We start from the raw sequence: 10231 nt of genomic DNA, 5'->3' as shown, positions 1-10231 counted from the left end.
ACAAAAGGTTTTTACAAGCTGCACCACACTGCACTTTCAAAAGCATTTACATTCGTGTTAGACGCGGGAATTGCCTTTGATTTGCGCGCTTACGAACGCCATGGAAAACGAAACAAAACTAAAGCCCTCAGCTCCTGCACTTGATTATAATGCCGTTACGTGTCGAAGCAGGAATTTATGTCATCCTACCACTGCAACACGGGGAATAGAGAGAAATGAGTACACGCTACGAATTGTCTCTTATCAGTCCCTACAGTTGTAAGGCGCCTGGAAGCGTGCACCCCCATCATTAATCTTTGCGCATCTGTGCAAGGTAAACTCTGGAGCAGTCTTTGAAACGGCTCAAAGGAAACACGTGATTGATTCCATGTGCATCTGGGGTTCATTTCTTATTTACATTTAATTCAAGGGAAAGGCTTGGGTCAGTTTCAGACGGCCTCCAACAGCGAGATTCAAGCGCCCCACCTTCAGCCCAATCTGCGCAGCCAGAACGCCAACGGTTCCTATGCTCTCCGGGGTGCGGTTGTGACCCCGTAACCTAAAATGTTGGTGGCAGACAAATGGAGACTAAAAGGTGACGTCCTAGGACATGACTACATTGTGGGGATGGTGACCATTGCTTGGAAAAGAGTGCGAGGCCCCTTTAGAAAAACATTTTGTTAACAGACATTCTGCCTCAGCCTAAACACCTATAGCTTGCAAAGCGCATGCTATTAGACAGGCACCTCTGCAAGACCTTAAGAGTCTCTTAAACTAGTGATAGTAAGGTGTTCCCAATTGGCGATGTTCGGCTTTCAAATCATCTCTCCGTGGAAGCGCCGAGATGCAGCTGTTTAAGGCTTAGAAGCAGCTGACTGTTTTACTGCCTAACTGATCACTGTCAGTCAGGGAGCTCAGAGGTGAAAAGCCTGTCTGAGAGACAATTCGCCGTCGATCAGTTCAATATGTTCCGTACCAGCTCGGCGCACCTGAGATCATCTTGGTAGCCGTGTAGCTCAGATGAGTGAGAGCGTGTGTGTGTACCACCGTGATTGGATGCCGGTCCTTCTCAGGTCACAGTAAACCTTCTGCTGCCTAACTTTCCTAATTTTGTGGATCCCTTTGAAAAAGCAAAGGAAAAAAAAAACTGGCTCTTCATCAGCGTGATCGACCCAACCCAGTGTGCCCCAGTGGCCTAATGGATAAGGCACTGGCCTCCTAAGCCAGGGATTGTGGGTTTGAGTCCCATCTGGGGTGCTCCTGTCCCATTTTGAGCGTACAAATGTCCTTGTGATTTGCAAAGCTGCAACCCCACCTTACTCAGTGAGCGTCTCTGCTTTTCTCTCACATACAGTTGGGAGAAAAACTTTTGTAAACAGCCCTTTGGAATGATGTGGATTTCTGCATGAATGGCTCCTAACATGTGATCTTATCTTTATCTAAGTCATAATAATTAATAAAGAGAGTCTGATTTAACAAACAACACACGCCCAACATTTGACATTGCTGTTTCTTTATTGACCAAATGGTTTAAACAATCAAGGTCATTGATGGAAAAAGTACGTGAACCCTTATATTAAGGAGCTAGTGGAACCTCCTTTATGACAAAAACCTCAACCCCCACTTTCTGTAGCGGCTTGTCAGACCTGAGCAGCGGTTAGGAGGTATTTTGGCCTATGTATATTTTTGGGATGTCTTGCGCTGAATGGCCTGCTTCAGATCACGCCACAGCACTTCAATGGGATTGGGGTCAGGACTCTTACTTGGCCATCCCAACATACGGAATTTCTTCTGTTTCAGCCACTCTGTTGTTGATGTACTCCTTTGTTTTTGTCATGTTGTAAGACCCAGCGTCTTTTGAGTTTTAGATCACAGGCAGACACCCTGACATTCTGCTGTAGAATTTCCTGATACATCTTGGAATTCATCGGTCCCTCGATGCCTCCGCCATGCTTCCCAGGTGGGATGAGGTTTTGGAGTTGGTATGCGGTGTTTTGTTATCTCCAAACATAACGCTGTGCACATTTACCAACAAGTTCAACTTTTGTCACGTCTGTCCACAGAACATTGTTCCAGGAGTTGCTGTGGAACATCCATGTGGTCTTTAGCAAACTTGAGAGGGGCTGTGGTGGTTTTTTTTGGGGGGAGAGCAGTGGTTTCCTCCGTGGTGACCTCGCATGATCACCACTCCTGTTCAGATTTCTTCTTATGGTGGACTCATGAACACAGACGTAAGACAAAGTAAACCACCTGTTTCCTAGATCCCATCCCCAGTCAGCTAGTCAAAGATTCCCTCGAAGGACTGGCAGGACCTATAATTAGTATGATGAATGCATCGCTTGCGTCAGGCGTCGTACATGATCAATTTAAGGTAGTGGTTCTTAGACCGCTCCTTAAGAAGTCAAATTTGGATCCACAAGTTCTTAACAACTACAGGCCTGTCTCAAAGGTCCCATTTCAATCTAAAAGTCTTGAAAGAATAGTTGTTGCCCAACATCAAATGGATTCAAATAATATACTTGAGAAATTTCAGTCTGGTTTCTGAAACTGCATTAACAAGAGTCGTAAATTATATTCTCTTAGCTACTGATGCGGGGAATACAACAGTGCTAGGTTGCAACAGTGCTAGGAATGCAAACTTTAGGTTGCGCTTCTTCATGCTGCATCATTGGCATGAGTGGAGCTTTTTAAACGTCTGTACTTACTGCGCCCCATAAGAAATCGTTTGTCCCTGTTCAAAAGAGATTGTGCGATGTCCTGCAGCGTTCGCAAAGCAAACCTTTGACAGTTTGAATAGAGGAATTTATTCTGCTTCCTGTGCGTGCAGTAGTTACAAACTTGAACGTCTTTACACGATCTCCTGCAGTTTTCAGTGGGCAGGCTTGGTCAGATGGCTTGGAAAAACGCACTGTTTCGGCTCGGGAAACATCATGAGCAGTGTCCTGCATGTTTTCTGTGTATAGCTGTCTTTTAACGCATACAGAATTCATTCGAAATCATTGATTTCTCCAATTAACAAGGGTCCCTTAAATGATGAGTCAAAGTAACATCTAATCGGATTAGTTTCCTTAGAGCTGGTTCAGAGTTTGCTCAAGAGTTTACCTTTCACAGATGCGCAAAGAAGAATGTTGGGGGTGCACGCTTCAAGGCACCTTACAGCTGTAGGGAGTGATTCGAGACGATTCGTGGCGTGTGCTCGTTCCCATATACCATACGCCCCGGCGTGCAGTGCTAGGATGACGTACAATACCACTTGGGCACGTAACAGCGTTATATGCAAGTGCGGGACGTGAGGGTTTTCGTTTGTTCGTTTTGTTTTGCTCTGCTTTGCTTTGTTTTGCTTTCCATCGCGTGGGTAAGAGCGTAAATAAAAAGGCGATTCCTGCGTCTACCACTAATGTAAGAGCTATTTCAAGTGCGGCGTGGTGCGGCTTTTCAAATGCTTGTGGACATTTCTCTGTTGTTGATTCTTTTTTTGTGTGTAACAAAGTGGCATTTTCATGTCCGGACGGGGAGACTTTATCATTCCGACATGAAGCCACCCTTAAGTCCTCTGAGGCATGTCTGTCTGCAAGGCTTGTATTTTGGAAATGTTTTTTTGAAACGGAGAACGACTTTGAAATAGGCTTCCGCCGGCGCCTTGCGATCCAGGTAAGATTGTAGCAAGAACGCAGCGGTGGTGGGGCTTGCTGTAGTCGTGGCCGAGTGTTTAAGGCGATGGACTAGAAATCCATTGGGGTCTCCCTGCGCAGGTTCGAATCCTGCCGACTACGTTGTCCGCCTCCAGTTGGTGTGTTCCGGCGCAATCAAAGAAGCGCGCCTCTTTGCTGTTCCTGGTGGTTTTAAAACGCCCAATCGCTTGTACCCGCTGCCTTGGAAATAAATTCTTCAGTGTCCGCAAATGGCATTTTGCAGCTGGAAGCATGTCGACGCTTTTTGCACAGAGCACCAAAAAAGCGTCTTTTTTGAAGGCCCAGACACTGAGCGTTGGTGGTTCAGTGGTAGAATTCTTGCCTACCACGCGGGAGGCTTGGGTTTGATTCCCGGCCAATGCAGTGGCTTTTGCAGCGAGTGGCTCCATCACTTGCATCCCCTTGCAACTCGCAACTGAAAACCCACTGAAACTAAGCAGGTGTGAGCCAGGTCAGTACCCGGATGAGGGTAAGCTACAGGGAAAAACAAAGCTTCCAGCTGGAAGCGGTGTTAATGGTGCCGGCGGGGGGGCGCTCACCCTGAGGTCTGTGCGGGTCCCAATGCCCCAGCATAGTGACGGCGACGCTGTGTTGTAAAAGGGCGTTGTCTTTCGGATGAGATGTAAAACCGAGGTCATAGTGCTCTGTGGTCATTAAAAATGACCACCAAAACCTTTGACAAAAGCTCTTGGTAATTGATGGTCTTCAAAAATGCTTCTCCTTTAGGTACTTTTTAAATCAGCTGAAAAATGCTGTGAAATGGGGGGACACTTCAGGCCAGTGTAGGATTTGGGTTACAAGAACCATGAAACTGCACGAGAAAGCCCGTACACTGAATTACACGGCTTTCTATTCAAAGGAGGGCAAAAGAAATTCCCTGAGTTCGATTTTTTGCAGCACAGAGAGGACCACTGTCGTGAGGCCAGTTAGCTCAGTTGGTTAGAGCGTGGTGCTAAGAATGCCAAGGTCACGGGTTCGATCCCCGTACGGGCCAGGTTCTTTTCTCCTCTCTTACCAAAGCTGTTAGGTTCCTTTCCGTGGTGAGAGGGGTTGTCATGCAACGCTGCCACATAGTGCCGACAGACGAGTGTTGCAGGAGAAGAGAAAAGTGTTTGAAGATTTAAGAGTGTCTTAGGTGGAGCCAAAATCAAGTGTCACAAATGTAAGTGGTTGGATTTCCAATGTTTAATATGGTAAAAATAAGCGGAAGTTATCTGCCGGTCATGGCACAGTCTGCCATGCTTTTGTCATATACTGTAAAGTGGTGTCGAACTGGAGCCTCACCATTTGCATATGTGAGGCTCCAGTTATACATCGAGTGTCACATTAAATTACAAAAATGAAGAGAGTTAAAGCAGCTGGAGGGGTTTTCTTACAACTTTTAAGCTGACACAGTTTTGGAAAATGTTTCCTTCACGCTGCACTGTACAACATAGGCAGCCAAGAGTCTCTAAAACAAAACAGAATGGACAGATAGGAGAAAATTCCCACTCGTCCTGAAGTTCCCAAAATCCAGCACTGAGCGTAAACAAAGTGTCTAAGTAGCGTGGGAATGCTAACCCTAACCCTAGCTGGAGTTTGAGCAATCCAGCACTGAGCGTAAAAAGATGAGTCAAAGTAACGTCTAATCGGATTAGTTTCCTTAGAGCTGGTTCAGAGTTTGCTCAAGAGTTTACCAAGAGGACATTGATTCGTCAAATATACGTATATTCACGGCGAAAATACGGCTATACGTATATATACGTCGCCTCGACGTATAATCAACGTCAAATTGCAACCGTAAAATTGACGACATTAATAAACGCATATATAACGTCGAAAACACATCTAACACAGTGCCTGAGGCTTTTTACTGTACGTATCGTGTGTGCCGCAACTAGGAGTATACGGCTCTCTGCACAGTGTACGAAGTAAATTATTTTCGCAGTAATTAATTTACACGTGTATAATAAATATAGTAAATATAATAAATTAATTACTGCGAAAATAATTTTCTTCGTAAATCCTGCAATCCAGATGATTGGGGCATTGGTGCATGGCTACAGTCTGTGTTAGGAACATGGAGAGGGTCTCTGGTTCAATACATATTTGTGGGTCTGGTATTATTCGTTATGATCATATCGTTAATATCCTGTTTGAAAAACATGTGGACTAAAGCTGCTGCTTCTGTGCTAATTGTACGCCCTGAAGGGATCATGAAGGTCAAAAAATGATTTCATGGGAAAGGTTCTCTTATCTAGTGGCAGAACCTGATGGGTAGAACAATATAGTTTTAAGGGGGGTTACCCTTGGGAGTGATTCCCCTAGATGCAAATGATTTTTGTGGTTTGTTTGTTCATAATAAGATGTTTTGCAGGAACGGAACAAAGAGAAATTTTACAACTTCAGCTAGAATTGTTCTGCAAAACGCCACAGCTGAGGCAGGGGAACAATGTGTAGATTTTTCTAAGAGTTATTACCCAGTTGTTGACCAATCTGTTGACCAAAGTTGACCAAAAAAGCCTAAGATTATGCTGGGCTCCAGCCCACAGGGATTTACCTGTGCTGTAAGAACTAATGAGTGAATAAGGAGACTGGATTCTGGTGAAAGACTTCAGGAAAAAGAAATGGTGTTCACTCAGGTGGAGGGGGCTGTACCAGGTGCTGCTGACCACTCCCACTGCTGTGAAGGTCACAGAAATGGTGCCCTGGATTCATGCTTCCCACTGTAAAAAGGTCACAAACGAACTGAGCAAAGCGCAGGAGTGATGTCTCCACAAGGACAGATGGGGATAACCTGCTTGGGACTGATGTGCACAGCCCTTTTCCTTTTTATGTAGAAGCCTGTCACCACCCCAAAAGAGGAAGAATCTAAACATGAAGCCTCTTTGTATACAAACTGGCTGAATGAAACTGATAATGAGGGGGATATGAGTAATTTGTGGTATAAATTTATAAATCATACTGTAAAGTTAAAGAAATTTAATGCATCTTGTTATATATGTGCTTTAATGCCTCATTCTACAGCCTCACCCATGCGACTTTTTATGAAATGTACTCTTTTATTAATATCACGTTAGAAGGCTTAGACGCTATCAAACAAGAATTAAGGGGAGTTAGATTAATGGCACTTCAGAACAGGTTCGTGCTGGACCTTCAAAATGCAGCATCTGGAGGAGTCTATGCTTTAGTAGGAGACTCCTGTTGTACATATATTCCAGCTAATGACGATGATTACGGAAATCTTACGCTCGCTATTCAGCATTTGAAAGAACTAAAAGACAATGTGAATAAACAGAGAGGCATAAAAGATACACCTGCTTTTCTCTCCTGGTTAGAATCACTGTTTGGGCCAGGGGGAATGTTTTTCTTTTAAGTTACTAACACCGATTATAGGGGCTGTGATACTTGTCTTCCTGTTTTTATGTTGCTGTATGACATGTATTATTCCAATGCTTCGAAATATGGAAATATGGTACCTAGGGGGATAAACTGTTCATCCTTCCAGTCTGGAGAATTGGCAGCTGTCTGACGTCAGTAAGTGATCCTTAAAAATTAATAGTTCCATGACAGTGTGCATCACCAGAAAATCAATTTCAATGCATTAAAACTCTTGTTATCCTTCTGATCATTGAAGTGTCATTGCCCCAGCACTGTATACTCTTACTTTTGACGCCTGTCTGAAGTTGGATCCATTTCTAAGAATGGTGACTCACATATCCTCATGCTCAACTTTGGCTCAACCACACAAACTATGAAGATAATCATCTGCTTTTGCTCCAAGATTTATGTTACTAGGCTCTCTCCTGGGGATCCTCGTGTTCAAACATTGCCCTTATTGTGGATGATCCATGACAGAATTCAGGGAATTCAGAATTCTGATACCTCAGCTCAGATTCTGACTGGGCAGACTGTCATTGCCTGGTGTGAATGTGTGCATATCTGTTTTTGTGCATGTTCTGTGGCCTGTTGTACAGTACATCACAAATGAAAGGGAAATGGAAAACTAAAATAAGACTCAAGTGTTTTATCTTTCATTAACAGTGTTTCATTAGTATCTATGCTAGATCCTGTCATCCACTGCTTACCACGACAGGCTCTAGCACGGGATAGCAGCTAATACATTTAACAATCTCACTGCACAATGTTGTATATTCAAGGGCTGATCTTCTGTACTTTTTCTTTCACTTTTCATGTCTTAGAAACTCAGTCCTGCCAGGAATAATCTGAGAACAAAATCAATCTGAGTGAAAATCTAAGCAGAGGAAGATTGTTTTACAGAGTCAACAAGGTCTAATTCAAGGTCATCAGCACTAACAACATTCTCTCTGGAGACAGGCGATAAGAAAATTGAAAGTGTGTATTGTTACACAACAGCAGAGACTATGAGTTATGCTATCATGAGAGTGCTGATGGATTTTTTTCATTGCTTAGTTTTGCAGGTTCTGTACATTTGAACATTCAAAGTGACTAAAGTAAAGGAGTTTTCCCTTTTTACCACATAATTCCCAAAAATCAACACTAATAGAAAGCCTAATTCCAGCCAAGATTCAATTACAGTCTCTCAAGCATTCCAGCAGTGGATTTCATGACTTCAGACAGCCATCTTTATCAGTGGAGAACTCAATGCTCTGAGGTTTACTGGCAGAGTCTCACACTGGGTAATATGTTGGTAAATAATGTCCTATGGAATTCTACTATTGATAAATTCTACTATGGAACTGGGATGTGTCCTGAAAAAATCTTCTATGATAGTGGTACAGTCCATCACACCCCACCTACAGCCTTTAAAAGAGAAAAAAAAACTGACAACAACAAAGTAAGTCTGTGGTGTAATCAACTAGGTCTTGCAAACATACTTAACCTCTTCCAGCTACCAACATTACAAATGCTGTTTACACATTAGATGGTTATTTTTTGGCTTCTGATATTATGGTGGAAAAAGAGCCCTGGAATCTTTGTAGAAGGACAAAAGACAGAAAGAACAGGCAGTGTAACCATGGCGAAGAGAAGGGAAATATTGGAGAGAGCTTTTTTCATACACTTTTTATCATTGTTTTTCCAGCCCAACAATGATCAACTAATATGGGCAGGCGTCCTGTGCCAAATCCAATCTACCTTTCTTCCAAGCATACAGGAATGTCAGTGAATTAAATATTGACATGTGAAAATACCCAAAAATATGCAATCACACATATGCAGTTTGAGCAAACATAAGACAATACCCAAGTACCACAAACTACCAGGCATCATTAGCAGTTCAGGTGGGGAGCTGTGTCAGCATGCGTAGGCTGCAAAGGAACAAGTAATAGGTCTATTCCATGCTTAAAAGAGAAGAAAGAAAACACAACATTTCAGCCGTGGAGCCCTCACACCTGAAGAAGGCTCCACGGCCGAAACGTTGTGATTTCTTTCTTCTCTTTTCATCTAGTGTCATTAGCCAGTTCCTGTCAAAATAAAATAGAAAAGGATAACATTCTAGAGAGAGTTTGAAATACCAAGGTACAATTTAAACCATATTTCTTCCACTACAACCACAATATTTTGGAGAGATCGCTGAGCCTAACTGTTCTGGCATGTCCGTTAGCCTCCGTCCTGCTTCAGCAATGAATGCAACGGGGCACATTCTGAGGGAGATGCGGTCAATCAGGTTACAGGAAAACCACGCTATGCTTTTTTTTGAGATCCTGAAAAGGACAGAGGGGCCATGTATATGTGTGCAGCTGGATATGTAATTGCAGGTGGCGTAGCAAATTCTGCTGAAGCCCCACTGCCTGGTGTGGATGGTAGCTGTGCATGTTGCAGCAGAATTGTGCATGTGAGATCAAGGGGGCATGTCATGTGTTTGATCACTTCACTCCCTTCCGGAAGCACGTGATTCCCTGAGTCCAAAAAATTTGTAAGTTCTTTGGATGACCTGTGGACCGATCTTTCACGATGAAGAATTCCTTAAGAAGAATAGATCTCGGCCCACCATCCCAATGCCTCCATCTGAAAACAGCAACCTCCCACTGCCCTTAGTCTGCAAGGCAGTCCTTTCAAGTGCGATGATGACGCCGGGACCTTCGTTGCCTATTGTACGAGCTGAACTTTTGTGCTCATCAATTCAAGGCTCTTTCCATCAACTCATCTTGTCTTTTGACGCTTCATGTTTTGTGCTCCTTTGACTATCGGCATATCGGGTGACTGCAAACACTGAAGTTCTTGCTTACGGAGTGTGGAACAGTGTTTTCAAGTGATCGCTGTTCTGTCATGTTGACGCCGAGTGAATCTTTCTTTGGCAACATGGGCAGGCTGACAGCAGCGCGAGCTAAAGTAATGGCAAATTTCTTGACTTATTTCTGAATGTGAATGTTCTTTAGAAAAGGGATGCGGCGTTGCTTCTCCCCCGTGTAAAGGTCACGCATTCCAGACGTGGTTATGAGCGAACAGTTGCCGCAAGTGTTTGAAAAGAGCAAGAGAGGAAGCAGCCCTGCCCCGTGTGAGGATCAAACTCAGGACCTTCAGACGATGAGACTGACGCGCTACCAACTACGCCAACGAGGCCAGCTGCAGTACACAGCTGGAAAGTTTGCCTCATA

General features: G+C 43.8%; 3 non-coding genes across 3 annotated transcripts; all 3 read left to right on the top strand.

Moving 5' to 3' along the window:
• The first annotated feature begins 1163 nt into the window (after window positions 1-1163).
• Window positions 1164-1236, top strand: trnar-ccu (transfer RNA arginine (anticodon CCU)). The gene has a single exon. It is a non-coding gene; the product is annotated as a tRNA-Arg (tRNA).
• A 2727-nt stretch (window positions 1237-3963) lies between these two features.
• On the top strand, window positions 3964-4034 carry trnag-acc (transfer RNA glycine (anticodon ACC)). Its single transcript has one exon. It is a non-coding gene; the product is annotated as a tRNA-Gly (tRNA).
• Window positions 4035-4591: 557 nt separating this feature from the next.
• trnal-aag (transfer RNA leucine (anticodon AAG)) lies at window positions 4592-4665 on the top strand. Its single transcript has one exon. It is a non-coding gene; the product is annotated as a tRNA-Leu (tRNA).
• The last annotated feature ends 5566 nt before the right edge of the window (window positions 4666-10231 follow it).

Source organism: Lepisosteus oculatus, unplaced genomic scaffold, assembly GCF_040954835.1.
Source record: "Lepisosteus oculatus isolate fLepOcu1 unplaced genomic scaffold, fLepOcu1.hap2 HAP2_SCAFFOLD_812, whole genome shotgun sequence".
Classification (NCBI taxonomy): Eukaryota; Metazoa; Chordata; class Actinopteri; order Semionotiformes; family Lepisosteidae; genus Lepisosteus; species Lepisosteus oculatus.
This window is presented reverse-complemented; position numbering and strand designations above follow the sequence as displayed.